This window comes from Rana temporaria, chromosome 8 (genome assembly GCF_905171775.1).
Source record: "Rana temporaria chromosome 8, aRanTem1.1, whole genome shotgun sequence".
Classification (NCBI taxonomy): Eukaryota; Metazoa; Chordata; class Amphibia; order Anura; family Ranidae; genus Rana; species Rana temporaria.
The window spans coordinates 181,772,281-181,796,804 of record NC_053496.1 but is presented as its reverse complement, the minus strand read 5'-3'; the positions used below and the strand labels follow the sequence as shown (position 1 = coordinate 181,796,804).

The 24,524-nt window shown below is 44.9% G+C and overlaps 1 protein-coding gene and 2 long non-coding RNA genes across 3 annotated transcripts in view; all 3 read left to right on the top strand.

Annotated features, from left to right (window-relative positions):
* The window catches only part of LOC120910202 (gastrula zinc finger protein XlCGF26.1-like), a 1,148,070-nt gene that overhangs the window by 668,129 nt on the left and 455,417 nt on the right, over positions 1 to 24,524 (top strand). The window lies entirely within an intron of this gene.
* On the top strand, positions 7,852 to 9,736 carry LOC120910265. Its single transcript, XR_005741470.1, has 4 exons — positions 7,852 to 7,890; positions 8,400 to 8,501; positions 8,712 to 8,830; positions 9,576 to 9,736. It is a non-coding gene; the product is annotated as an uncharacterized LOC120910265 (long non-coding RNA).
* On the top strand, positions 10,507 to 11,238 carry LOC120910241. Its single transcript, XR_005741446.1, has 4 exons — positions 10,507 to 10,534; positions 10,651 to 10,748; positions 10,863 to 11,001; positions 11,197 to 11,238. It is a non-coding gene; the product is annotated as an uncharacterized LOC120910241 (long non-coding RNA).

Here is a 24,524-nt window from a genome sequence, read left to right as displayed (position 1 = left end):
GATTGTTCCGAGTAATACGCCTGAATCTGCGGTTCTCCTTTTTCACCTCTATCCCTTTCATCACCTGTTAACCGTTTTTACCCGGCTGCATAATAAAGAGCACATAAAAATACATTTATTCATGGACATTCCTTTACTGCTGCTGTGTGCATCATTCATTCCTAGACATTCGGAAAGAGCCATGAGGTAGATCTGCCATCCCATTCAATAACCAGCGGCTCCTTCGGGGGTGAGCGCTACAAGTATAAACTATATATATATATTTTTCTATTAAATAACATTTCTGAGGGGATAGAGGGATTTTGACGCACAGGAAAAGAGGACAAAATAGCTTTATACGCAGATGACGCTCTCATCTTCCTGAGAGACACTACAAAATCTTGATGCCCTGTACACACGATCGGTTTGTCTGATGAAAACAGACCGATGGACCGTTTTAATTGGACGAACCGATCGTGTGTGGGCCCCATCGGTTTTTTCCCCCATCGGTGAAAAAAAATAGAACCTGTTTTAAAATTTTGGTATGGTTAAAAAAACGATAGAAAAAAAATGATCGTCTGTGGGGAAATCCATCGGTCAAAAATCCATGCATGCTCAGAATCAAGTCGACGCATGCTCGGAAGCATTGAACTTCATTTTTCTCTGCACGTCGTTGTGTTTTATGTCACCGCGTTGGACACGGTCAGATTTTTAACCGATGGTGTATAGGCAAGACTGATGAAAGTCAGCTTCATCGGATATCTGTTGAAACAATCCATCGGTTCGTTTTCATCAGACGAACCGATCGTGTGTACAGGGCATTAGGGGAACTTATGACCCTTGTATCTACATTTGGACAGATCTCAGGGTTCTGCATCAATTGGGAGAAGACGGTTTTAAATGCCCATACATAATGACAACATTTCCCTTCCAGACTGCGCAAAACAAATCAGAATGAATCACAAAATCAAGTATTTAGGAACTGAGGTAACACGAAATGCGGGGGATTATGTAGACTTGAACCTCAGACCATTATTATCTAGGTTTAAAGACAAAGGCCCAGATTCAGAAAGACTTACGACGGGCGTATCAGTAGATACGCCGTCGTATGTCCAAATCCGCGCCGTCGCAACTTTAAGCGTATGCTCAAACTGAGATACGCTTAAATGTTGCTAAGATACGACCGGCAAAAGTATCATATGCCGTTGTATCTTAACTGCATATTTACGCTGGCCGCTAGGGGCGTGTATGCTGATTTACGCCTAGAATGTGTAAATCAGCTAGATATGCCTATTCACGAACGTACGCCCGGCCGTCGCAGTACAGATACGCCGTTTACGTAAGGCTTTTTCCGGCGTAAAGTTACCCCTGCTATATGAGGCGCGGCCAATGTTAAGTATGGACGTCAGGCCAGCGTCGAATTTTCCATCGATTACGTCGTTTGCGTAAGTCGTTCGCAAATAGAGCTGTGCGTAATTTACATTCACGTCAAAAGCATTGGCTTTTTGCGGGTTAATTTGGAGCATGCGCACTGGGTTACTTTCACGGACGGCGCATGCGCCGTTCGTAAAAAGCGTAATTTACGTGGGGTCACGATGATTTTACGTAAAACACGCCCACATCTTACACATTTGAATTAGGCGGGCTTACGCCGGCCTATTTACGCTACGCAACTTATGGAGCAAGTGCTTTGTGAATAATGCACTTGCCTGTCAAAGTTGCGGAGGCGTATAGTAAATAGGATACGCTACGCCCGCACAGAGTTACGCGCTCCCTACCTGAATCTGGCCCAAAAGCCGGAGCTGGTGCAAACTTCCATTAACTGTTATTGGAAGAACTAACCTTATAAAAAATTATTTGGATCCCACAGTTATTGTATATTTTTCATAATTCCACGATGTGGATAGCAATGCTCTGGTTACGCAGGATAGAATCTCTCTTTCGCGAACTTATTTGGAGGAAAAAACACTCTCGGATAAAATTAACAACTTAAATGCTATCTAAAGATGAGGGGGGACTTGCTATTCCGCAGCCAAATAATTATTTTTTGGAAGTGCAAATACAGCAGTTTTGTGGCTGAACAGGTGTTGTGGAAGAGGATCCCATACAGAGATTACTCCTGCCAATGGGTAATGGATATACATTGCTGTCCACATTAAGGGCAAAAATAATGCAAAGAGTAGGGATGAGCCAAACACCCCCTCGTTCGGTTCGCACCAGAACCTTCGAACGGACAGACCGTTCGTGCGAACATTTAGAACCCCATTGACGTCTATGGGACTCGAACGTTCGAATTCAAAAGTGCTCATTTTAAAGCCTAGTATGCAAGTTATTGTCGTAAAACGTCTTTGAGAACTCGGGTCTTGCCCCAGGGAGCATGTATCAATGGAAAAAAAGTTTTAAAAACAGTCGTTTTTTCTGGAGCAGTGATTTTAATGATGCTTAAAGTAAAAAAAAAAAAAAGAAAAATCCCTTTAAATATCGTACCTGCTGGGTGTTTATAGTATGCCTCTGAAGTGGCACATATTTAGAACTGTCCCTGCGCAAAATGAGATTACTATAAGAAAAAAGTCATTTAAAACTGCTTGCGGCTTTAATGTAATGTCTGGTCCCTGCAATATGGATGAAAATCATTGAGAAAAATAGCACAGACACAGACAGTACACACACCACGTACATTTAGGTGCACACTGCAGAGGACACAGACAGTACACACACCACGTAGGTTTAGGTGCACACTGCAGAGGACACAGTCAGTACACACATCACGTAGCTTTAGGTGCACACTGCAGAGGACACAGACAGTACACCACGTGAAAGTACTTGCAGCAATATCCTCTGCCTGTAGTATTAATATGAGCAGATCCCTGACTCTAGGAATAAATATGAGAAACACCAGCTTTACGTTAGGTGCACAATGTGCAGAGGACAGGGAAAGTACACACCACGTAGCTTTAGGTGCACAATGTGCAGAGGACACGGAAAGTACACACCACGTAGCTTTAGGTGCACACTGCAGAGGACACGGGCAGTACACACCACGTAGCTTTAGGTGCACACTGCAGATGACAGACAGTCCACACACCACGTAGCTTTAGGTGCACACTGCAGAGGACACAGACAGTACACCACGTGAAAGTACTTGCAGCAATATCCTCTGCCTGTAGTATTATTATGAGCAGATCCCTGACTCTAGGAATAAATATGAGAAACACCAGCTTTACGTTAGGTGCACAATGTGCAGAGGACACGGAAAGTACACACACCACGTAGCTTTAGGTGCACACTGTAGAGGACACAGGCAGTACACACCACATAGCTTTAAGTGCACACTGCAGATGACACAGGCAGTACACACACAGCGTAGCTTTAGGTGCACACTGCAGAGGCAACAGGCAGTACACCACGTGAGAATACTGCAGCTAGCACAATCACCTGCCTGCCTGTCAGTAAATTAGGAAGAGCGGATCTAGCTAAACTATACAGTGTATAAATATATATACAACACCTGGGATGCATATATATCCTCTACACACTGTAACTTTAACTGACTTACCTGCCTGCCTGCTCTATCTACCTACTAAAAATGACGCTCTCTCTCTTAACCACCGCAACACACTACACAAGGCAGACCTGCAGGCGGCCTTTTATAGTGTGGGGCGTGTACTAAACCCCCTGAGTCATAATTGGCCAAAGCCACCCTGGCTTTGGCCAATTATGGCTCTCCGTTTTTTGCAAGCTGTGATTGGCCAAGCATGTGGGTCATCAGCCAGCAATTCAATGCGATGCTGCAGTGAATTATGGGCCGTGAAACGCCACTCGAATTTGGCGCTGACGGCCCAAAACTTTCGTAATTCGACGAACGATGAACATACGATGTTCAAGTCAAACGTGAGTTTGACTCGAATATGAAGCTCATCCCTAGCAAAGAGATATAAGATTTGTGTCAGGTAAATTATTCGCTAATGTATGGCAGGAAATGAAAGATATTACAAATATTACAGGTTATACCTCTTACGCTCCAATTTGGAATAATGGAAATTACCGTATATACTCGAGTCTAAGCCGACCCGAATATAAGCCGAGGCACCTAATTTTACCACAAAAAATGGGAAAATGTATTGACTCGAGTATAAGCCTAGGGTGTCCATCTGCATGCCTCACTGTGTCCATGTGCAAGCCTCAATGTGCCCATGCCTCACTGTGTCCATGCCTCACTGTGCCCATGCCTCACTGTGCCCATGCCTCACTGTGTCCATGACTAGACTGACGTTTAATATGGGAGTCTATGGAAGGGGTGCCTGGCTTTCAAAAATCGGTGCTCCCCAGGTGTAGGTTCCCAAGACAACAAACTTTGCACACTTGTAGAGGATAAATGGGGCTACAAGTGTGCCAAGGTTCGGGTCCAGGGGACTTACGACCGGACAGTACCGGGTCTCCAAATTCCAGGAGATCAGGCACAAAATGGTGACTTGAGTATAATGCCGCATACACACCATCACTTTATGTGATGAAAAAAAACGACATTTTCTGTGAAGTAAAAAACAACGCTTTTGAAACTTCAATTTTCAAAGACGAAGTTGCCTACACACCATCGTTTTTTCACAATGCTCTAGCAAAGCGAGGTTACGTTCCAGCACGTTTTTCCATTGAAGCTCGCTTCATAACTAACTTGTTATTCTGGGCATGGGCGGGTGTAAAAACGTTGTTTTAAACGTTGTTTTTTGCTACACACGGTCAATTTCTGTGAAGTAAAAAACGATGTTTTAAAAAACGACACATAAAATTGAAGCATGCTTCAATTTTTTTTGTCGTTTTTCACAAGACATAAAACGACGTTTTCCCCCACACACGGTCATTTAAAGTGACGTTTTTAAAAACGTCGTTTTTTTTTCATCACATTAAGTGATGGTGTGTACGCGGCATAAGTCGAGGAGGGCATTTTCAGCACAAGAAAATGTGCTGAAAAACTTGGCTTATACTCAAGTATATACGGTATGTAGAAATTCATAAATTAAAGGGGTTTGAGCTCTGGCAAACTAAAGGTCTCAGATATGTTCAGCAATTATTTTGGTAGAGAAATCTAAAATCATTTTCACAGCTGTCTGAGAGTCAGGACGGCCACTAGCACACAGCTCCTGTCTCTCTTTGCAATGCAGAGAGCGTCCTGACTCTCCTGTAGTCCAAGGGAGGGGGCGAGCACGACACTCCACACCAGGGAGAAAGCCTTGCATTACTGTGTGGAGTTACAGACAGAAGAACAGGAAGTGAAGATTTCTCAGAAGAAATAAAGACATTTCAAAGCACTAAGGTAAAGGAAGCCATTTAGGGGGAAAAAAATGTACCTTTACAAACCCTTTAATATCAAAAGTCTATGAGATTTTGAATAGTAAGTTCAAAGCAAATGTAATGGTTCCAGCCAGGATACAATGGGCACGAGACTTTGGCTCACTGTCAGATGCACAATGGGCGGAGGCTCTTTCTGCGATCCTACAGGTCTCACTTTCCATGACCCAAAAATTGACACAATTGTTTATTTTACACAGGTCATACTATACACCGGAAAAATTATTTAAGTGGAAAACAAAGGGAATCCAACCCTATGCCCTAGATGTAAAGGTGCTCAGGCTAATATTATACATATGCTTTGGAGGTGTCCCAAACTCCAAAGATATTGGGAGGACATAATCCAAAATATAAATAATATACTTGGTATAAAACTAGTATTAGATCCAAGAATATGTTTGCTAAATATTGTGAATGAATCAAATCTATCAGTAAACACCTATAGTGTAATAGCGAGATGCCTGTTTCTGGCTCGAAAATTGATAGCGCAGAAGTGGATCTCCATATATCCTCCAACAACACAGGAGTGGAGAACACAAATAAGGGAAACTATAATAAAGGAGAAAATCTGGTGGACACTGAGCCAAGGCCAGTGGAGGGAATTGGCAAGGAGGGGTGGAGGACACTGAGCGGAGGCCAGTGGAGGGATTGGCAGAGAGGGGTGGAGGACACTAAACAGGTCTGGATCCAGGGGAAAACTGGTTAGGTGGCCAGCTATGAAAAGTTTGTAAATCTCTTCAGGTTCAAAAGAGGAAAGTGTTGAATGTACTGTTAGACAAGGATAGTGGAAGCGTCCTCGTGAATTGCATCAGTAATCTTGCTTTCACAAGGAAGCATTTTTTAACATGGTAGCTTAGGGCAAGTCTAAATAGAATAAACATCTTCTAGAACTTCTAGTGCTCTGATGCTCAGTGACCCGGGCCCCTGCTACTATCTAGCACTCCATTCTCCACGTCTCTCAGCCGATAACTTCCCTCCAATGGGCTGGACCTGAGATTATATGGGAGGCCTACCCCCTGCCAACTCCAATTCGGGATTGGTCAGGGCTCCTCACATGAGCTCCCGAACTGAAGCACAGGTGGTCACACCCACTGCTACACTAACCACTCCCTGCCCCCAGATCAAAACAAACAGGCCTAGCCTGAAGCATAGGCCTGCCTAAATTTACCTGCTCTGGCAGCTACCACACAAAAAAAAACACCTCACTATAGCACCTACCTATGGTAGTGGGTGCTACACAAGGCTTTACACTCATTATATTCAGTGCACAACTGCATGAATAGGTCCTGAAGGTAAAAGGTCTGCTATCATACAGTTAAACCCCAATAAAAGGCCATATTTTTCCACACTTTCCTGCTGTTTTTTTTTATTATCGTTGATCAGTTTGTTACTGCATTAGTGGTATGGCCGTGTTTTTTTGTAGGGTTGTACAATCCCAAGTCACAGGAGGTATAACATGGGAAACCTCATCTGACCAAGACATGGAAAGGACTGACAGATTCATAGCTCCTTCTCGATTCTGTGGGCGGTTGCGCATGGCCTTTCTTAGTTGGTGGAACAATTTGTCTAGTTAATTCCGATACAGAATTACATACAGTATGGCCCGGATTCACAAATCACTTATGCCGACGTATCTCGAGATACGCCGCGTAAGTGTAACTATGCGCCGTCGTATCTGTGCGCCGTGCCCACAACCTGAGATACGCCTGAAAATAGGCTTCCTACGACTGACATAACTTGCCTACGCCGTCGTATCGTGGGCGCATATTTACGCCGGGCGCATTTTCCCCCTTCCCATAGATTTTCTATGCACATATGCAAATGAGGGAGATACGCCAATTCACAAACGTAGTTGCGTCTGGCGCATCATATACGCGGTTTGCGTAAGTCGTACGTCCGGCGTAAAGTTATTCCCCATGTAGGAGGCGCAACTCATGCAAAGGTATGGACCAGGGAACACAAGCCGTCGTATCTTTTGTCGTTTACGTTCTACGTGAATATGACTAGGCGTAGGTTACGTTCACGTCGTAGGCAGTGATTTGACGTATCTTAGGCAGTTGTCTCGACGTGATTCTGAGCTTGCGCACTGGGATGCGGCCAAGGGACTGCGCATGCGCCGTTTATTTTAAGTACTTCTATGGCGCTTGGCCCATCATTTGCATGGGGTCACGCCTCATTAGCATGGCTCACGCCCACTTCCACCTACTCTGGCTTACGCCGAGGAAACCCAACGTATTTTTAACAGCGATTGGGAGCAAGTGCTTTGTGAATCCAGTGCTTGCCTCTGTGCGCTGCGCCGGCGTAGCGTAAAAGAGATACGCTACGGTGGCATAAATATGCGCCGATGTCTGTGAATCCGGGCCTATGTATGTAAGAAATCAAACCAATGAAAAACCACCCAGGCTGCCGTGTTCTTATTCTCCACATGAAAGAGTGTAAGCACAGACAGGAAGTGATGTCAGGCAAAGACAGGAAGTGATGTCAGGCACAGACAGGAAGTTCCGGGTGAGAGGTAAGTCGGGAGGAAGTAGAGAGGAGACATTGCTGGAACTGGCAGTAGAGGAGGTAAAATATTTTTTAATATATACATCGATGATGAATGATTGTGCTGGGGTTGAGACTATGTAATGGGGAAATCAGTCTATATGATGAGAAGATAAAAGTGTTTATACGGAAAATACATAAAATGGGATTACATTATGCAAATATTGGGAGAGGTGTGCTACTTCCAAGCACAGGAGGGTTTGGAATTCTGCACCAAATCCAATTACTCCTCTGGCATATCTTGTAATGAAGTCCACTCCGATCTTTTTTGATGTCAAGTGCCGTATGTGCGTAAAACCAAGAGCCTATGTTATAATCAAGGCTGTAATTAACTGGTAGAGATGTACATGAGGGAAAATTTGGTCTCCTTTCAGTTTCATTTGTTAAGTAAATCATTTTGGTTTGCTATAATCGTTATGTTAGAATAATTCATTTTCGGAATGATTCGTTATTTTCGGGAGAGTATGTATTTGCTGTTCCGAATCAATTTGTATTTTCGGGAAAGTTCTGTTATTCCTTTGTTATTTCAGAAGATTGGCGATTATTCGTTATGGTATTAGGCTGAATTCGTTTCCCCTGGTCGTTGTCTTTGAATTCGGATATTCTTCACTTTCCTGCTTGGAGTAAAAAAGGTTAAATACTTTTTTTTTTATATGGAAACTTTACTCAGCACATTAACTTTATATTTGTGCCTCTGCCATAATAATAGCCAATGTTTTTATGTATTTTTTTTTTTGGTCTGGTAATTTAGTTTTTTCCCAGCATTTTGAGATATCAGAACTATGGAGGAGATTTATGCAGACGTGATTCATCCCAGTCTACTGTTTATTATCTGTCTACAGAGAGGAAAGTCCTGTATAGATCATTAGCGACATCTACAAAGATGGATGAGGACCAAAGTCACATGACCAAGAGGATATTAGAGCTTACCCTGGAGATAATCCACCTGCTGACCGGAGAGGTGAGGAGGATTCTGGGAGGTCACATGACATCACACTTATCTCTATTAATAAAATACAGACCTGACCGGAGAGGGGAGGAGGATTCTGCGAGGTCACATGACATCACTCTTATCTCTATTAATAAAACACAGACCTGACCGGAGAGGTGAGGAGGATTCTGGGAGGTCACATGACATCACTCTTATCTCTATTAAAGTGGTTGTAAATTCAGTAAAATAAGGCTTACCTGTAGGTGCTGGAAATATCTCCTACACAGTTTACTTCTGCGCATGTGCTGATGTATTCGGCGCATGCACACTTTAGAAAGGGCACGGAGGGGTCATGCTGTGACTGGCGCCTCCCGCGCACATGCCTACGAGTGACGTCACGTGACTCCGGCCATTGCCAGAGTCAGCGGCCCCAGAAGGAAGAGGGGTGAAGAAGGGACTCTTCCTGCACAGGGGACAGCTGTGACATTGCAGGCTTTGGTTTCAAGTAAGTGACACATAATGGAGCTACTATCCGATGCATAGTAGCCCATTATGCTTTACCTTTGCAGGGAAATAAAGAGAAAGTAAAACCCATCAGGGTTTACTTCCTCTTTAATAAAACACAGACCTGACCGGAGAGGTCAGGAGGATTCTGGGAGGTCACATGACTTCACTCTTATCGCTATTAGAAAAACACAGACCTGACCGGAGAGGTGAGGAGGATTCTGGGAATATACATAGTGATGATATATTTATACTTTCATTTTGCACTCAGAACTATGAAGTAGTGAATAAAACCTCTGGAGAGCAGGCAACAACCAGCATTCATCCCCATGGGTTATGTCCCGTCACGGTGCCTCAACTCAACTCCTCAGAAAGACACAACATGCAGAAGATTCTAGAAGTCACCAAGAAGATGATGGAGCTGCTGACAGGAGAGGTGAGCGGTGCCGGGAATTCTGGGACATTATCTAGTAACAGACAAGGGATGTGTCTTGATGGTGACTGTATCATTGTGTGTGTCAGGTTCCTATAAGGTGTCAGGATGTCACTGTCTATTTCTCCATGGAGGAGTGGGAGTATTTAGAAGGACACAAGGATCTCTACAAGGACGTCATGATGGAGAATCTGCAGATTTTATGTTATCTGAAAAAGGAATTTCAATTGAATGAGAAAATATTGAAGTTGTCTTTGGAGGTCATCTACCTTCTGATCAGAGAGGTGAGGAGGATTCTGGGACTGTCAAATGACATTGCCCTTATCTCTTTTATAGATAGACTTGACCATAAAGGGGAGGAATTGTGGGTTTGTAATGTTTGTTGAATCACACAGGACTGTGCGGTAGTGATGAAGAAGTCTATTAAACACAAGGCAACAACTGGATCTCCAGATCTGTCCACACAGCTATGCAAAAGCCAGAGCCCCATTATCATTCTATCACAATGCCATTTGAAACCTGAAACCCTAAATATCCAAAAGCTTCTAGAAGTCACCAAGAAGATGATGGAGCTGCTGACAGGAGAGGTGAGCGGTGCCGGGAATTCTGGGACATTATCCAGTAACAGACAAGGGATGTGTCTGGATGGTGACTGTATCATTGTGTGTGTCAGGTTCCTATAAGGTGTCAGGATGTCACTGTCTATTTCTCCATGGAGGAGTGGGAGTATTTAGAAGGACACAAGGATCTCTACAAGGACGTCATGATGGAGAATCAGCCGCCCCTCACATCACCGGGTAAGAGGAGACTTTATTGTAAAGGAGAGAGCAGTACGGAGGCTCCACCTAGATCCCCCATCATCTGATAAACACATAGAAACAATGTATTCAGTCAGTGTGTGTGTTTCCTACAGATGGATCCAGTAATGGGAACCCACCAGAGAGATGTCCCCGTCCTCTGTATTCCCAAAATTCCACGCAGGAAGATAAGACCATCCCCCACCATCATCAGGTTGGTGGATTTGAGGGTCTGAAATGCAAAGTCTGAAAAGTGACTAGACTTTGAGGTGGTATGTTTTCAGTGGCTAGATTTTAAAGGTATTCTTTTTTTTTTTTCTTGGTTTAGCACGACAAACAAATGGATATAAAAGTTGAGGTTAAAGAGGAAGAAGAGACGTACGTGATGGATTATCAGCAGTCTATGACAGAAGTTGGGATGATGGGAACATCTAAACAGGAGGAACCTCCTCTACTTATCAACGAGGGTGAGTAATGAACAAGACAATCAGAAACTGTTCAGGTATAAAGATTGATGATCTGTAGACCATCCCATCCTCAGATAAAAAAAATCTAGAACTTATTGTAAAGGAGAGAGCAGTACGGAGGATCCACCTAGATCCCCCATCATCTGATAAACACATAGAAACTATGTATTCAGTCAGTGTGTGTGTTTCCTACAGATGGATCCAGTAATGGGAACCCACCAGAGAGATGTCCCCGTCCTCTGGATTCCCAGGATTCACCACAGGAAGGTCACACCATCCCCCACCATCATCAGGTAGGTGGGACTGAGAGTCTTGAACTCATGGATGACTCCAAACGTAACTAGATTGTATCCTTGTGCGTGTTCTTCGGTGATCGGCACTCATTTAGAATTGTTATCATCTTGTTGGCTTAGAGTGAAGAATTGATTTATATGAAGGTTGAGGTTAAAGATGACGAAGAGGAGACATCTGTGAGAGATGATCAGGTATCTACAGTGACCATTGGAGAGAGGCAATCTTCTCAGGATATCCGCACAGGTAGGTAACACAATAGCCTTTCACATTTTCGATATGCAATCCTGAAAGTATACAGGGTGACGAAAGATGATGGAGAATCCGAGATTGGATTATAAATAGAGGAGATATTGTACACCAGATTAAATGTCCATCTCCATTCCTCAATGTAATTTCATGTCCCCAACAAATGCGTTCGGTAAGGAAAAATATTGAAGAGACTTAGAGGATGACCATAACAACATCGTCAATGTATCTACTCCACAGCTAAATGTTCCATATAAAGGGTCCATCCCCATTCCTCAATATAACGTCATGTTCCCAACAAATGAGGAGGAGATACTGTACATCATATGAAAGGTCCATCTCCATTCCTCAATATAACGTCATGTTCCCAACAAATGAGGAGGAGATACTGTACACCATATGAAAGGTCCATCTCCATTCCTCAATATAATATGTCCCCAACAAATGAGGAGGAGATACTGTACACCATATGAAAGGTCCATCTCCATTCCTCAATATAACGTCATGTTCCCAACAAATGCGTTCGGTAAGGAAAAAAATTGAGGAGACTTAGAGGATGACCATAACAACATCGTCGATGTATCTACTCCACAGCTAAATGTTCCATATGAAAGGTCCATCTCCATTCCTCAATATAACGTCATGTTCCCAACAAACGACCTTCACATGTAACTCTTGACTGTGAAAGAGGAAAAAGTAATTTACATTTAATATAATTAATTTCTAACAGATGGATGCCATGTCTGGAACACCTCAGAGGGACATCTTACCTTGTCTACTGATAATGCAGGAGATCGAGGCGGAAAAAAAGGAAGCGGTTATCGTTCCAAACTCCTCAATGGGGAGAAGCCCTTTTGCTGCCCACAATGTGGAAAATGCTTCGTTTGGAGAGGAGACCTTCTTCGGCACCAGAGAAGTCACACAGGCGAGCGCCCTTTTTCGTGCTCAGAGTGCGGGAAATGCTTCACACAGAAAGCTAATCTCATAGTGCACGAACGCTTTCACACTGGAGTGAGGCCCTATTCTTGCTCAGAGTGCGGGAAATGTTTTACTCGGAAAGGAGACCTTCTTAGACACCAGAGAACTCACACAGGCGAGCGTCCTTTTTCCTGTCTGGATTGTGGGAAAAGTTTCACGCAGAAAGCCAGTCTCATTCTGCACGAGCGGCTTCACACCGGAGTGCGGCCGTATTCTTGTTCGGAGTGCGGGAAAAGTTTCACCCAGAAAGGAGACCTGCTTACACACCAGAGCAGCCACATGGTGGAGCGTCCCTTTTCGTGTGCAGAATGTGAGAAGACGTTCAAAAAGAAATCTGAACTTGTTCTGCACCAGAGAGTCCACACCGGGGAGACCTTTGCTTGCTCGGTGTGTGGAAAATCGTTCACAAAGAAATACAAGCTCGTTACGCATCAGAGAGTCCACACTGGAGAAAAACCCTTTCCTTGTTCCGAGTGCGGGAAATGTTTTTCAATTAAAGGGAACCTTAGTAAGCATATGAAATGCCACACCAGCGAGAAGCCGTTTTCCTGTTCCACGTGCGGGAAGTGTTTCACCTTTAAAAACAGTTTTATCAGGCATCAGAAAGTCCATTCTGGGGAGAATGCGGGCCCCCAAAGTGCGGGAAACGTTGTAGATCAAAAGTCAGCACTCCCATGAGAGTTCCAGAGAGGAACCTTTTTTTATGTTGGGTGTGTGGCTGTTGCTCTATGGTGGAGAGAAGATCTTGTCCATCGCCAAGGAATCCACGCTGGCGAAGTCACATTTTCCGTCTTGGAGTGCAGGAGAGTTGTTTGGCAAATGTTTTTGACTTTGTACCGAGGCGTAAGTAGAACCTTCAGGGCCCCGGGTGCAAGAAACCATAAGGGGCCCCTCTGACTGCCTCTGCAAAGGGCCCCCTTTCTGCCGTCTTGAGGTCCCCACCCGTGGTGGCGAAATACTGCGACTCTGGTAGTTACACCACTGACTTTGTAAGTCCTGGATACTTTTAGAGCAGGGATCTCCAAACCACGGCCCTCCACGTTCCATGAGGCATTGTAAAACTCTGACATTCACAGACATGACTAGGCGTGATGGGAATTGTAGTTCCTGAACAACTGGAGGACCATAGTTTGGAGACACCTTCTTTAGACCATCCTTTCTCAACCAGTGATTTGTGAAACCCTAGGTTTCCTACAGAGGTAAATTGACTTCCTATATGAGGGTCCATAATGATGGTAGACGGCAACGCGGGGGCTTCTTAGTATAAATTCATATTGGTTACATGAATGCTGATACAGAATCCCAGTTTTTTTGTTCTCAGGGAATAGGTGCAGAAACTCCTCCCTTCTGAGTCAGCACTTGACTCCACCCCCTACCCACCTCTGAGCACCGTTCCTTGGTTCCACCCCTCACCCACCTCCCATACCCACCTCCCGTTACCACCCCTTTTAGAAAATACAGAACCAAATATTTTGTATGCAATTTGTTAATAACAAGAAAAGCAGTAAAATAGATCTAGCAAATTGATACACCCCAGCAACAATGGACCCCCCGACAGCCAGCATCAGTAGACCAACAATTGACTCCCTGAAACATAAGACCCACCCCCAGGAAAAATAGACCCCCCCACCAGCAACAATAGACCCCCCTGCAAAAATAGATTCCGTTTAGCAACAATAGATTCCCCAGCAACAAAGACCCCTCCCTCCCAGCAGTGATTGGCCCCCCAGCAACTTAAAACCGACCCCCAGCAACAATAGATTCCCCATGAGCTATAATAGACTCCCTTCCTCCGCAAAAATAGATCCCAGCATCATCAGTCCCTCCAGCACACCCCAGGGATGGACTGGCCATTGGGACTACAGGGAGTTTCCCGGTGGGCCGATGGCTCAGTGGGCCGGCTTCAGTGACAGCGGACCGCCGCCCCCCTCCGCTCCTCTGTCTCTCCCTTCCCGCAGCGCTCACCTGGGGGGAACAAAGAAGCAGGGGGAGGAGCAGGGGGGACGACAGAGGGGCATGGGGGAGGGGACAGACAGCTGACAACAGCTATGGCCTGGGAGTTTCTCACTTCTGCCTAATCTTGTCCCATAAAGGGGGGGGGGGGCACAAAACTGATTCTTTGCCCCGGGTGAAATAATGTCTAGCTTGCCCACTGGTACTGCCTATAAGAGTACCAATACCAGCCGTTCTACTCTAACAAAGTAGAACAGCTAGTGGCTAGTGAAGGGGAAGCGGGGGCTTGGACGGCCAGGGGGGGGGGGTGCGGGAGTTGTGTGGCCGCCATGGGAGAGACCTGTCAAAGTGGGCCAGTCTGGATGAAGTCCAGGGCCAAATTTTTGTCCCAGTCCAGCCCTGGCACACCCCAGCTTCCGTTACAAATCAGTTCTAGAGGTGCCGGAACTGCGTTCCCTCCACGTTCCTTCTGAAAAAAAAGTTCTGCAGAATCCAAAGTGCAAATGCCTTTTGGCTTATGCTATGAGGAAGGCTTTGAAAGCCGAAACGCGTTCGCACTTTGGATTTTGTATCGGCATTCCTGTAACCAATAAAAAAGTTATACTACGAAGCCCAAATTTTTCGGCTATCATTATTATGGATTTACACTGTGAATCACATCTTAACCAGAGCACCGGTTTCCTGTCTCCACACTTCTAACACAGCGGTTGAGCTTGGGTAAGATTTGTTTTCCTCTTTGAGGGTGCCTAGATAGTCCAGCTGGTAGAGTCAATGGCATGACACCAATGGTGTTTTTAGTGATTTCTAGAGGAGAATTTTCGACCACCATTGTAAAAGATAATTTTGCTCTCCTGACCGCGAGGGGGACTTCCAGCTTCTCTTTATAGCTGGTGGTCTTCGTAATCTCATTAGAATTGGAAATATGAACAGATCACATGGGGAGAAGCCACACTCTTGCTCCGAGGCTATAAGGTATAAAAATCAGATCACCTTCTAGATATTAGAATGTTCAAAGACCTTAAGGATCTTTTTAGTCAAGGACTGATGGAGATGTGCTGGGAAGACTAGTGGTCCCACTCGAAGAATAAACTTCCTGTGACTGGAAACAGTATCATCTATGGATGAAGATGATTAGTTGACATTGAGGCCGTTCCTGCAGTGTACTTTCTCAGCTCTCCATCACCTTGGTGGTCCTCTTGGTTGAACTTTAGGCAGGCCCAAAAGAATTAAAAATACAGTGGAACCTCAGATTACGAGCATAATCCGGTCCATTCCAGTACTCGCATATCAAAGCGAGTTTCCTCATTGAAGTCAATGGAGACTAAAATAATTTGCTCTGCGTTGACTTCAATGTCATGCAATACCACATGCAGCCAGAGGCGGGGGGGGCGGAGAGCCTCGGAAAAGGCCAGAGGACACTTCAACTGACCTCGGAAAACCTCAGAAAGACTTCCTACCTGAGATTTGCCAAGGTCGGCCGCACTGTCCTTGGGCCTTTCCATGCATTTACGAACGGCGCTGATCGGCTGTGATCCGCGACAGTCGGCTCTGCTCGGCTCCGGCGCCCCCCCCCCCCCACCTCAGGCCAAAAGCAGTACTGGACACCGTTTTGGCCTGAATCGTGCTCGTTTTGCGAACCAAGTTAATTATTTATTTTTTAAATACAGTGCTGGTATTGCGAAATGCTCGTTAACCGCGTTACCCGCAATGCGAGGTTCCACTGTAACATGAAAGGACTAAACCATGTTTCCCTTGATGTTTTGTATATCCTTTTTTTTTTTTATTAACCGATTATTGTTTTATTTTTTTATATTTCGATTGAGATTTTTTGTTGCTTGGATACTAGACTGCAGGCTCCTACTATTTTAATAAACCGGGGCATAAAACCAGAGCAACCAATCAGAAATGGTCTTTCACTTTCAATAGTATGTGGTCATCTGACCATCACACCTACTATGTGGCCAGACGTATGTGGATGTCCCTCCAAATGATGGTGTTCCAGTGAAGGGTGCTGGTAATACGACGACATACATAGACAACTGTGGTCTTCCAACCCTGTGGTAACAGTTTGGTGAAGGCCCCTTTCTGTTCCAGTTTGATTGTACCCATTTGTACAAGGCCAGCTCCTTTAAGGCATGGTTTGACCAGTTGGGTGTAAAGAAAATCCGAGGAGTCTGGATGGAATCCTGAGGTCAAACCTTACAGAACAATTTTGAGGTGACTTGGAATGTTGATTGGAAACTTCTCATCCAACATCAACATCTAACAACATCCAGTATCTGACCTGCGACCTGGGTAAAGAGCTTAGAGCCCCACTCGAAGCTGAAGAGGAACCCTTTCCTTAGATCCAGAGAAAGGGGATGACGTCATGTCAGTACACCCATCCAGAAAGTAACAAACATAAATAGAAAGGACGCGGCTCACCCGACCAGCCTGTGCAAAGTAGAAGTGAGAAGCAGCCTCAACCTACATTTCTCTGCCAGACCATGCCCCTCTGACATTTTTCATCCCCACCCGCCAAGACCCCTATGACTAAGCCCCAGTGGTGAAACATGTCAGAGCATGGTCTTGCGAAAGAAATGTAGGCTCAGTAAGGCCGCTTCTTCTACCTTGCACGGGCTTGTCGGGAGAGTCACGTCTATTCTATTCATCAATACCTGACCTCACAAATGGGCACAAATGCCAACAGACACCACCCAAAACCTTAGGGAAAGACTTCCTAGAAGAGTGGAGGCTAAAATGGCCACAAATAAGGAGAAGGGAGGAGGTCCCATTCCTCACTAATGTCCAGAAAATGGAATGTCCAACAAGCTCTTACAGGTTTGATGGTTAGGACGTGTTCTATTGGCCATATACAGTGTATCTTTCATTTTGTTGCTGGGCTTATTACTTGACCCGTTGTAAATATTTGGTTCCAGTTAATGACTCGTTGAATGTGTGCGGTATTTGGATGTTGTATGTTTACTCAATAAATATGAGCCCTTGACCTCATAATCTGAGATGGTTTCATTTTTATCTGTTATAGAAATTCTTTTGGAAATTAGATGCTTCTAATTTAAGTGTAGAAATGGGCCAAACCAAATTTCTTGGTAGGAGGAGATGAGATGTTCTCAATAATGGAACCATTTTCCATCTTCATCGAAAATAATGGTGGAGGTTGGTGTTGATCCATTCCTTTTTATGTATATACAGAAGGAGCTGACCAATTTTCAGCTGTAATCTATCACTGTAATGGCACCCCAAATGGGAAAGGGGTTACCGCCGTTTAGGATATTCCATTCCCGAACACAAGGCAGCTACCAATACTCCACAGTCTGACCCATAAGAATTCCCCCCCATTAACGAGACACACTGCTCTGTTTGAGGTTCAAAACAGGGAATGCCTTAAAGAGAAATACAGGCTCTTATATATACTTTAGAATACCACAGGAGATATGGCCCGGATTCACCCACAACATCACATAATGGTACCTAACGAGCCCCCCCCCCCCCCAAATACACATAATCATTAATACATCTTTTAGCAGACATCCTGGCTCTGGCACCTGACCTAATTTACATGAGCTAATTAACTACAGCTGATGACTCAGACGCCTGACCTTTAAGTTGTCTGCTAACTTACAATACACATTATCACAGGACTCCTTCACACAATACAGGGTCAATTGGCACAAGCCACAATGAAAGGTCCTCAGAAGCCATCCTAGATTCATTTACATCACAACAGACAGACAGGTGGGCTGGAGTTGGTGGCATTAGCATCCAACAGTCTGTGTCCCCACATTATGAATGAGTCACTCTTTCAATTAACCAGTTGAGTTCAGAATCAGTGCAACTCTCTGCCATGTTGAAAAACCGTGTAATTTCTGCAAAAAATGTTGGTGTATTTGTCTTCTAAAATAAGGGTTTACTTCTAAAACATTTGTTGGATGAATGTCACAACCATTCGTCCAACCTGCATACATTTTCTCTCGTATTTTCTCTAATACAATTATCTCCTATAATGGTCGGCTCCATCTAGTGTCCAGAATGCCATATTATATGGTATTTAAAAAAAAAACATGCACAGATATGTAATGGCCACCCGGCGCCATTTTTGAAATAGCCAATCGAGTCAGGAGGGACACTTTGGCAGTGACATTTGCCATAGGCAGAGGCAGAGGACGGAGCCGTGACAGCCCAGTGGCCATCATTTTTACGGGCACCCAATGCCCATATCGCCAAAACAGCTGTTTTTGGCCGATATGTATCGGTGCCAATATATCGGTGCATCCCTACTTCTAAGATAAGAGAAGGCCATAGATGTGAAGGTGGCCATAGGTGTGAAGAAGTATGCTAGACCCCAAAACTTCTAAGATAAGAAAAGTCCATAGATGTCAAGGTGGCCATAGGTGTGAAGAAGTATGCTAGACCCAAAAACCTTGAAGGCAGGAGATGGCCATAGATGTGAAGGTGGACAATTTTGCAGGATAATCTGACCGCCTGGAGGCATGGCTCTTTGACAGCCTTCCCCTGTTCGAGTATGTCCTCTCCCTGAGTCTCTTGTCTTCCATATCCACACTCCCTGTAAGTCCAAGATGTTCATACTTACCATGAATTCATTCCTGGCCCCCAGGACACAGTTAATCCCTTCCACAGTCCACCTCAGGCCGTCCTAAATACAACAATGACCTTCTCCAATGATGTGTTGATAAACACATGAATGTGGCTTCACCCCCAAGTGAATTCTTTGGTGATTGGACAAGGAAGATCTGTTTGAAAAATATTTGCCGCTCTTCAAACACTGGTACGGTTTCTCATCCGTGTGAGATCTGTGATGGGCAGTAAATTGGGCCTTTTCTACAAAGCTTTTCAAGGAACAATTTATGCCCATGGGTTATTGAAAGTTTATGTCAAGGTACAATTTATGTCCATGGATTATCGAAAGTTTATGTCAAGGAACAACTTATGTCCATGGATTATCGAAAATTTATGTCAAGGTACAACTTATGTCCATGGATTATCGAAAATTTATGTCAAGGTACAATTTATGTCCATGGATTATCGAAAGTTTATGTCAAGGTACAATTTATGTCCATGGATTATCGAAAGTTTATGTCAAGTTACAATTTATGTCCATGGATTATCGAATGTTTATGTGAAGGTACAATTTATGTCCATGGATTATCGAAAGTTTATGTCAAGGTACAATTTATGTCCATGGATTATCGAAAGTTTATGTCAAGTTACAATTTATGTCCATGGATTATCGAATGTTTATGTGAAGGTACAATTTATGTCCATGGATTATCGAAAGTTTATGTCAAGTTACAATTTATGTCCATGGATTATCGAAAGTTTATGTCAAGTTACAATTTATGTCCATGGATTATCGAATGTTTATGTGAAGGTACAATTTATGTCCATGGATTATCGAAAGTTTATGTCAAGGTACAATTTATGTCCATGGATTATCGAAAATTTATGTCAAGGTACAACTTATGTCCATGAGCCATCAGAAGTTCGTATCAGGGTACAACTTTTGTCCATGGATAATTGAAAGCAGAGGCGGCTCTTTAATTAGGCAAATTAGGCGGTCGCCTAAGGCCTCACACTCACAGGGGCCTCACTTACCCAATGCATTACCCCAGTTTTGAGGGACAGGGGAGTTTAACGCTGATGTTCTCAGGCAGGGTTAAAAGCCCTGGCTCAGGAGCGGGGCCACCAGCATCCCTAACAACCAGTAAATATCGGTTACACCACCCCTTCTGATATCAATGGCCCAGCATGCCCTCAGTCAATGATGTCACAAGGGGGCGGGTTCACCAGGTGACATCACAGGTGGCCCCCGCCCATTAGTTATTAAAGAGCAGGATCTGGGGGCCACCTTGTTAAAGGGGGCTTCCAGATTTTTATAAGCCCCCTGCTCGCAGACCACCCCCCCAACCACCGGGCAGGTTTGTGGGGTAGAGGCTCTTTTCCTTGAATTATTTTTCCCATCATAGGTGTGAGTGGGGCCCCATATCAAGTTTTGCCTAAGGCCTCACAAAGCTTAGAGCCGCCTCTGATTGAAAGTTCATGTCAAGGTACAACTTATGACCATGGACTTTCAAAAGTCATGTTCAGATAGAACTTATGTCCATGGGTGAGTGAAAGTTCATGTCAAGGTACAACTTATTGCCATGGACCTTCAAGAGGCCATATCAAGGTACAACTTATGTCCACGGACCATCAGAAGTTCATGTCAAGATACAACTTATGTCCATGGATGTTCGAAAGTTTGTGTCAAGGTACAACTTATGTCCATGGATGTTCGAAAGTTTATGTCAAGATACAACTTATTTCCATGAGTCATCAGAAGTTAGTATCAGGGAATAACTTGTTTTCATGGATAATTGAAAGTTAATTTCAAGGTACAACTTATGACCATGGACCTTCAAAAGTCATGTTCAGATAGAACTTATATGCATGGATGTTCGAAAGTTCATGTCAAGGTACAACTTATGTCCATGAACCAACAGAAGTTAATGTCAATATACAACTTATGTCCATGGATGTTCGAAAGTTCGTGTCAAGGTACAACTTATGTCCATGGATGTTCGAAAGTTCGTGTCAAGGTACAACTTATGTCCATGGATGTTCGAAAGTTCGTGTCAAGGTACAACTTATGTCCATGGATGATCGAAAGTACATGTTAAGGTACAACCTACTGTATGTCCATGAATGATTGAAAGTTTATGCCACAACTTATGACCATAGATCTTTAAAAAGTTATGTCAAGATACAGCTACAGTCTATGAATTACTGAAAGTCTTTGTCAAGTTACAACTTATGACCGTGGACCTTCAAGAGGTCATATCAAAGTACAACTTATGTCCATTAACCGTCAGAAGTTCATGTCAAGGTACAACTGTCATTGAAAACAAGTCCTGATTTTACTGACTAGGAAGAGACCTGGAGTTTCTCTAGGCTTCTCATCTATAAGCCTGGTCAGCCCCTCTGTAGCACTTACGGGCCACCTTCACTACTAGAAAAAATCGGCATCTTATAGATCACATTCCTGTCATTCTCAGATCCAAATTTGGATGAAGAAAATAATATTCACCCAATGAATGATACAAACTCTATAGGGACTATGAAGGTGTGCAGGCTTATAAAGGGGACGTCTAGTAGTAGGGGGTGGGAAGGGCAATATGATGGAGTTCTACACACAGCAATGGAGAGTCCGAGGAACAAATATACTGACCATGAACTGGCCAGCCATTGCTCCGCCTCCAGAAACATTCTACCCACTTCTATCATGTGATCACTCAGTGTGGGCAGTGCCAGGGTCCAACATGGCCACCAAATGACTGGACAGAGAAAACACATTCTGTAGTTTCATCCATAGGGTGGCAGCCATATTCTTGTAGCCACATACAGACTACTTAATTCAAAGGAGTCTCCTCCCACCCACCGCACATTAACCCACGACTGCCTCCGCCTGATCATCGTACATTAACCCCTTACTGACCTAATTGCATTCACTGCCCCCTCCAATCCCTGGTCCATTCTCCCCCCCCCCCGCGCCACCATTAACTGTGCATTAATCCTTTACTCCCCACCACCATCATCCACGTGCATTAACCCTTTACTGCCCCTCCCCCCATTCCATTGTACTGCCCTCTCCCATCTACCGTACTCAAAACCCTTAACTGCATCCTCCTATCCACTGGACTGTACATTAACCCTTTACTGCCCCCTCCCATCCACCATGCATTAACCCATTACTGCCCCCTCCCACCCACTGTACACTAACCCATTACTGCCCCCTCCCAGCCACTGTACACTAACCCATTACTGCCCCTCCCAGCCACTGTACACTAACCCATTACTGCCCCTCCCACCCACTGTACACTAACCCATTACTGCCCCTCCCACCCACTGTACACTAACCCTTTACTGCCCCCTCCAACGCACATTTACACTTTATTGCCCCCTCCCATTCCATTGTACTGCCCTCTCCCATCTACCGTACACAAAACCCTTCACTGCATTCTCCTATCCACTGGACTGTACATTAACCCTTTACTGCCCCCTCCCATCCACCATGCATTAACCCATTACTGCCCCCTCCCACCCACTGTACACTAACCCATTACTGCCCCCTCCCACCCACTGTACACTAACCCATTACTGCCCCCTCCCACCCACTGTACACTAACACATTACTGCCCCCTCCCACCCACTGTACACTAACCCATTACTGCCCCTCCCACCCACTGTACACTAACCCATTACTGCCCCCTCCCACCCACTGTACACTAACCCATTACTGCCCCTCCCACCCACTGTACACTAACCCATTACTGCCCCTCCCACCCACTGTACACTAACCCATTACTGCCCCTCCCACCCACTGTACACTAACCCTTTACTGCCCCCTCCAACGCACATTAACACTTTATTGCCCCCTCCCATTCCATTGTACTGCCCTCTCCCATCTACCGTACACAAAACCCTTCACTGCATTCTCCTATCCAGTGGACTGTACATTAACCATTTACTGCCCCCTCCCATCCACTGTGCATTAACCCATTACTGCCCCCTCCCACCCACTGTACACTAACCCATTACTGCCCCCTCCCACCCACTGTACACTAACCCATTACTGCCCCCTCCCACCCACTGTACACTAACCCATTACTGCCCCCTCCCATCCACTGTGCATTAACCCATTACTGCCCCCTCCCACCCACTGTACACTAACCCATTACTGCCCCCTCCCACCCACTGTACACTAACCCATTACTGCCCCCTCCCACCCACTGTACACTAACCCATTACTGCCCCCTCCCACCCACTGTACACTAACCCATTACTGCCCCTCCCACCCACTGTACACTAACCCTTTACTGCCCCCTCCCACCCACTGTACACTAACCCATTACTGCCCCTCCCACCCACTGTACACTAACCCTTTACTGCCCCCTCCAACGCACATTTACACTTTATTGCCCCCTCCCATTTAATATACATGACCACTTTACTGCCTCCTCCTATCCACAGTACATTAACCCTTTACTGCTCCCTTCCATCCACCACCCTTCAGCGACATGGTAATCAGAATCGCCATACACTGCCTTGAAAAAGTATTCATACCCCTTGACATTTTCCACACTTTGTCATGTTACAAGCAAAAACGTATTTACTGTATTTATCGGGGTATTGCGCGCTCCGGCATATAGCGCGCACCCCTAATGTGGACCCGCAATTCCTGTAAAATGTTTTTTTTTAGTACTTATAGTTTCGGTGTCTTGCGCGGCATCCATCGTCGGCCTCGTCGGGGTCCGGCGTTTGTCTGCGGATTCTGTGGTGTCCTCCCAGCTTCTCCCGTGCTGTCTCCCTGTCGGATCGCCGCTTCCCGCGCTCAGTTTGAATGCCTGCGCCGACATATACCGAGTGCAATACACTCGTCTACATTCGGCCAGGCTCGTCTTCGCTCGTGCTCACGCTCTGTGACGTTTATGCGTGAGCACGAGCGAAGCCGAGCCTGGCCGAATGTAGACGAGTGTACTGCATTCAAACTGAGCGCGGGAAGCGGGTATCGGCGTATATCGCGCACCCACGATTTCCCCCTTATTTTAAGGGGAAAAAAGTGAGCGGTATACGCCGATAAATACGGTAATTGGGATTTTATGTGATAGAGCAACACAATGTGGCACATAATTGTGAAGTAGAAGGAAAATGATAAATGGTTTTCAATTTTTTTTACAAATAAATCTGTGAAAAGTGTGGGGGAGGGGCATTTGTATGGCGCCCCCTTTACTCTGATACACCAAACTAAAATCTTGTGGGACCAATTGCCTTCAGAAGTCCCCTAATTAGTGAATAGAGTCCACCTGTGTGTCATTTAATCTCAGTATAAATACAGCTGTTCTGTGAAGCCCTCAGAGGTTTGTTAGATAATCTTAGTGAACAAACAGTATCATGAAGGCCAAGGAACACACCAGACAGGTCAGGGATAAAGTTGTGGAGAAGTATAAAGCAGGGTTAGGCTATGAAAAATCTCCCAAGCTTTGAAGAACTCAAGG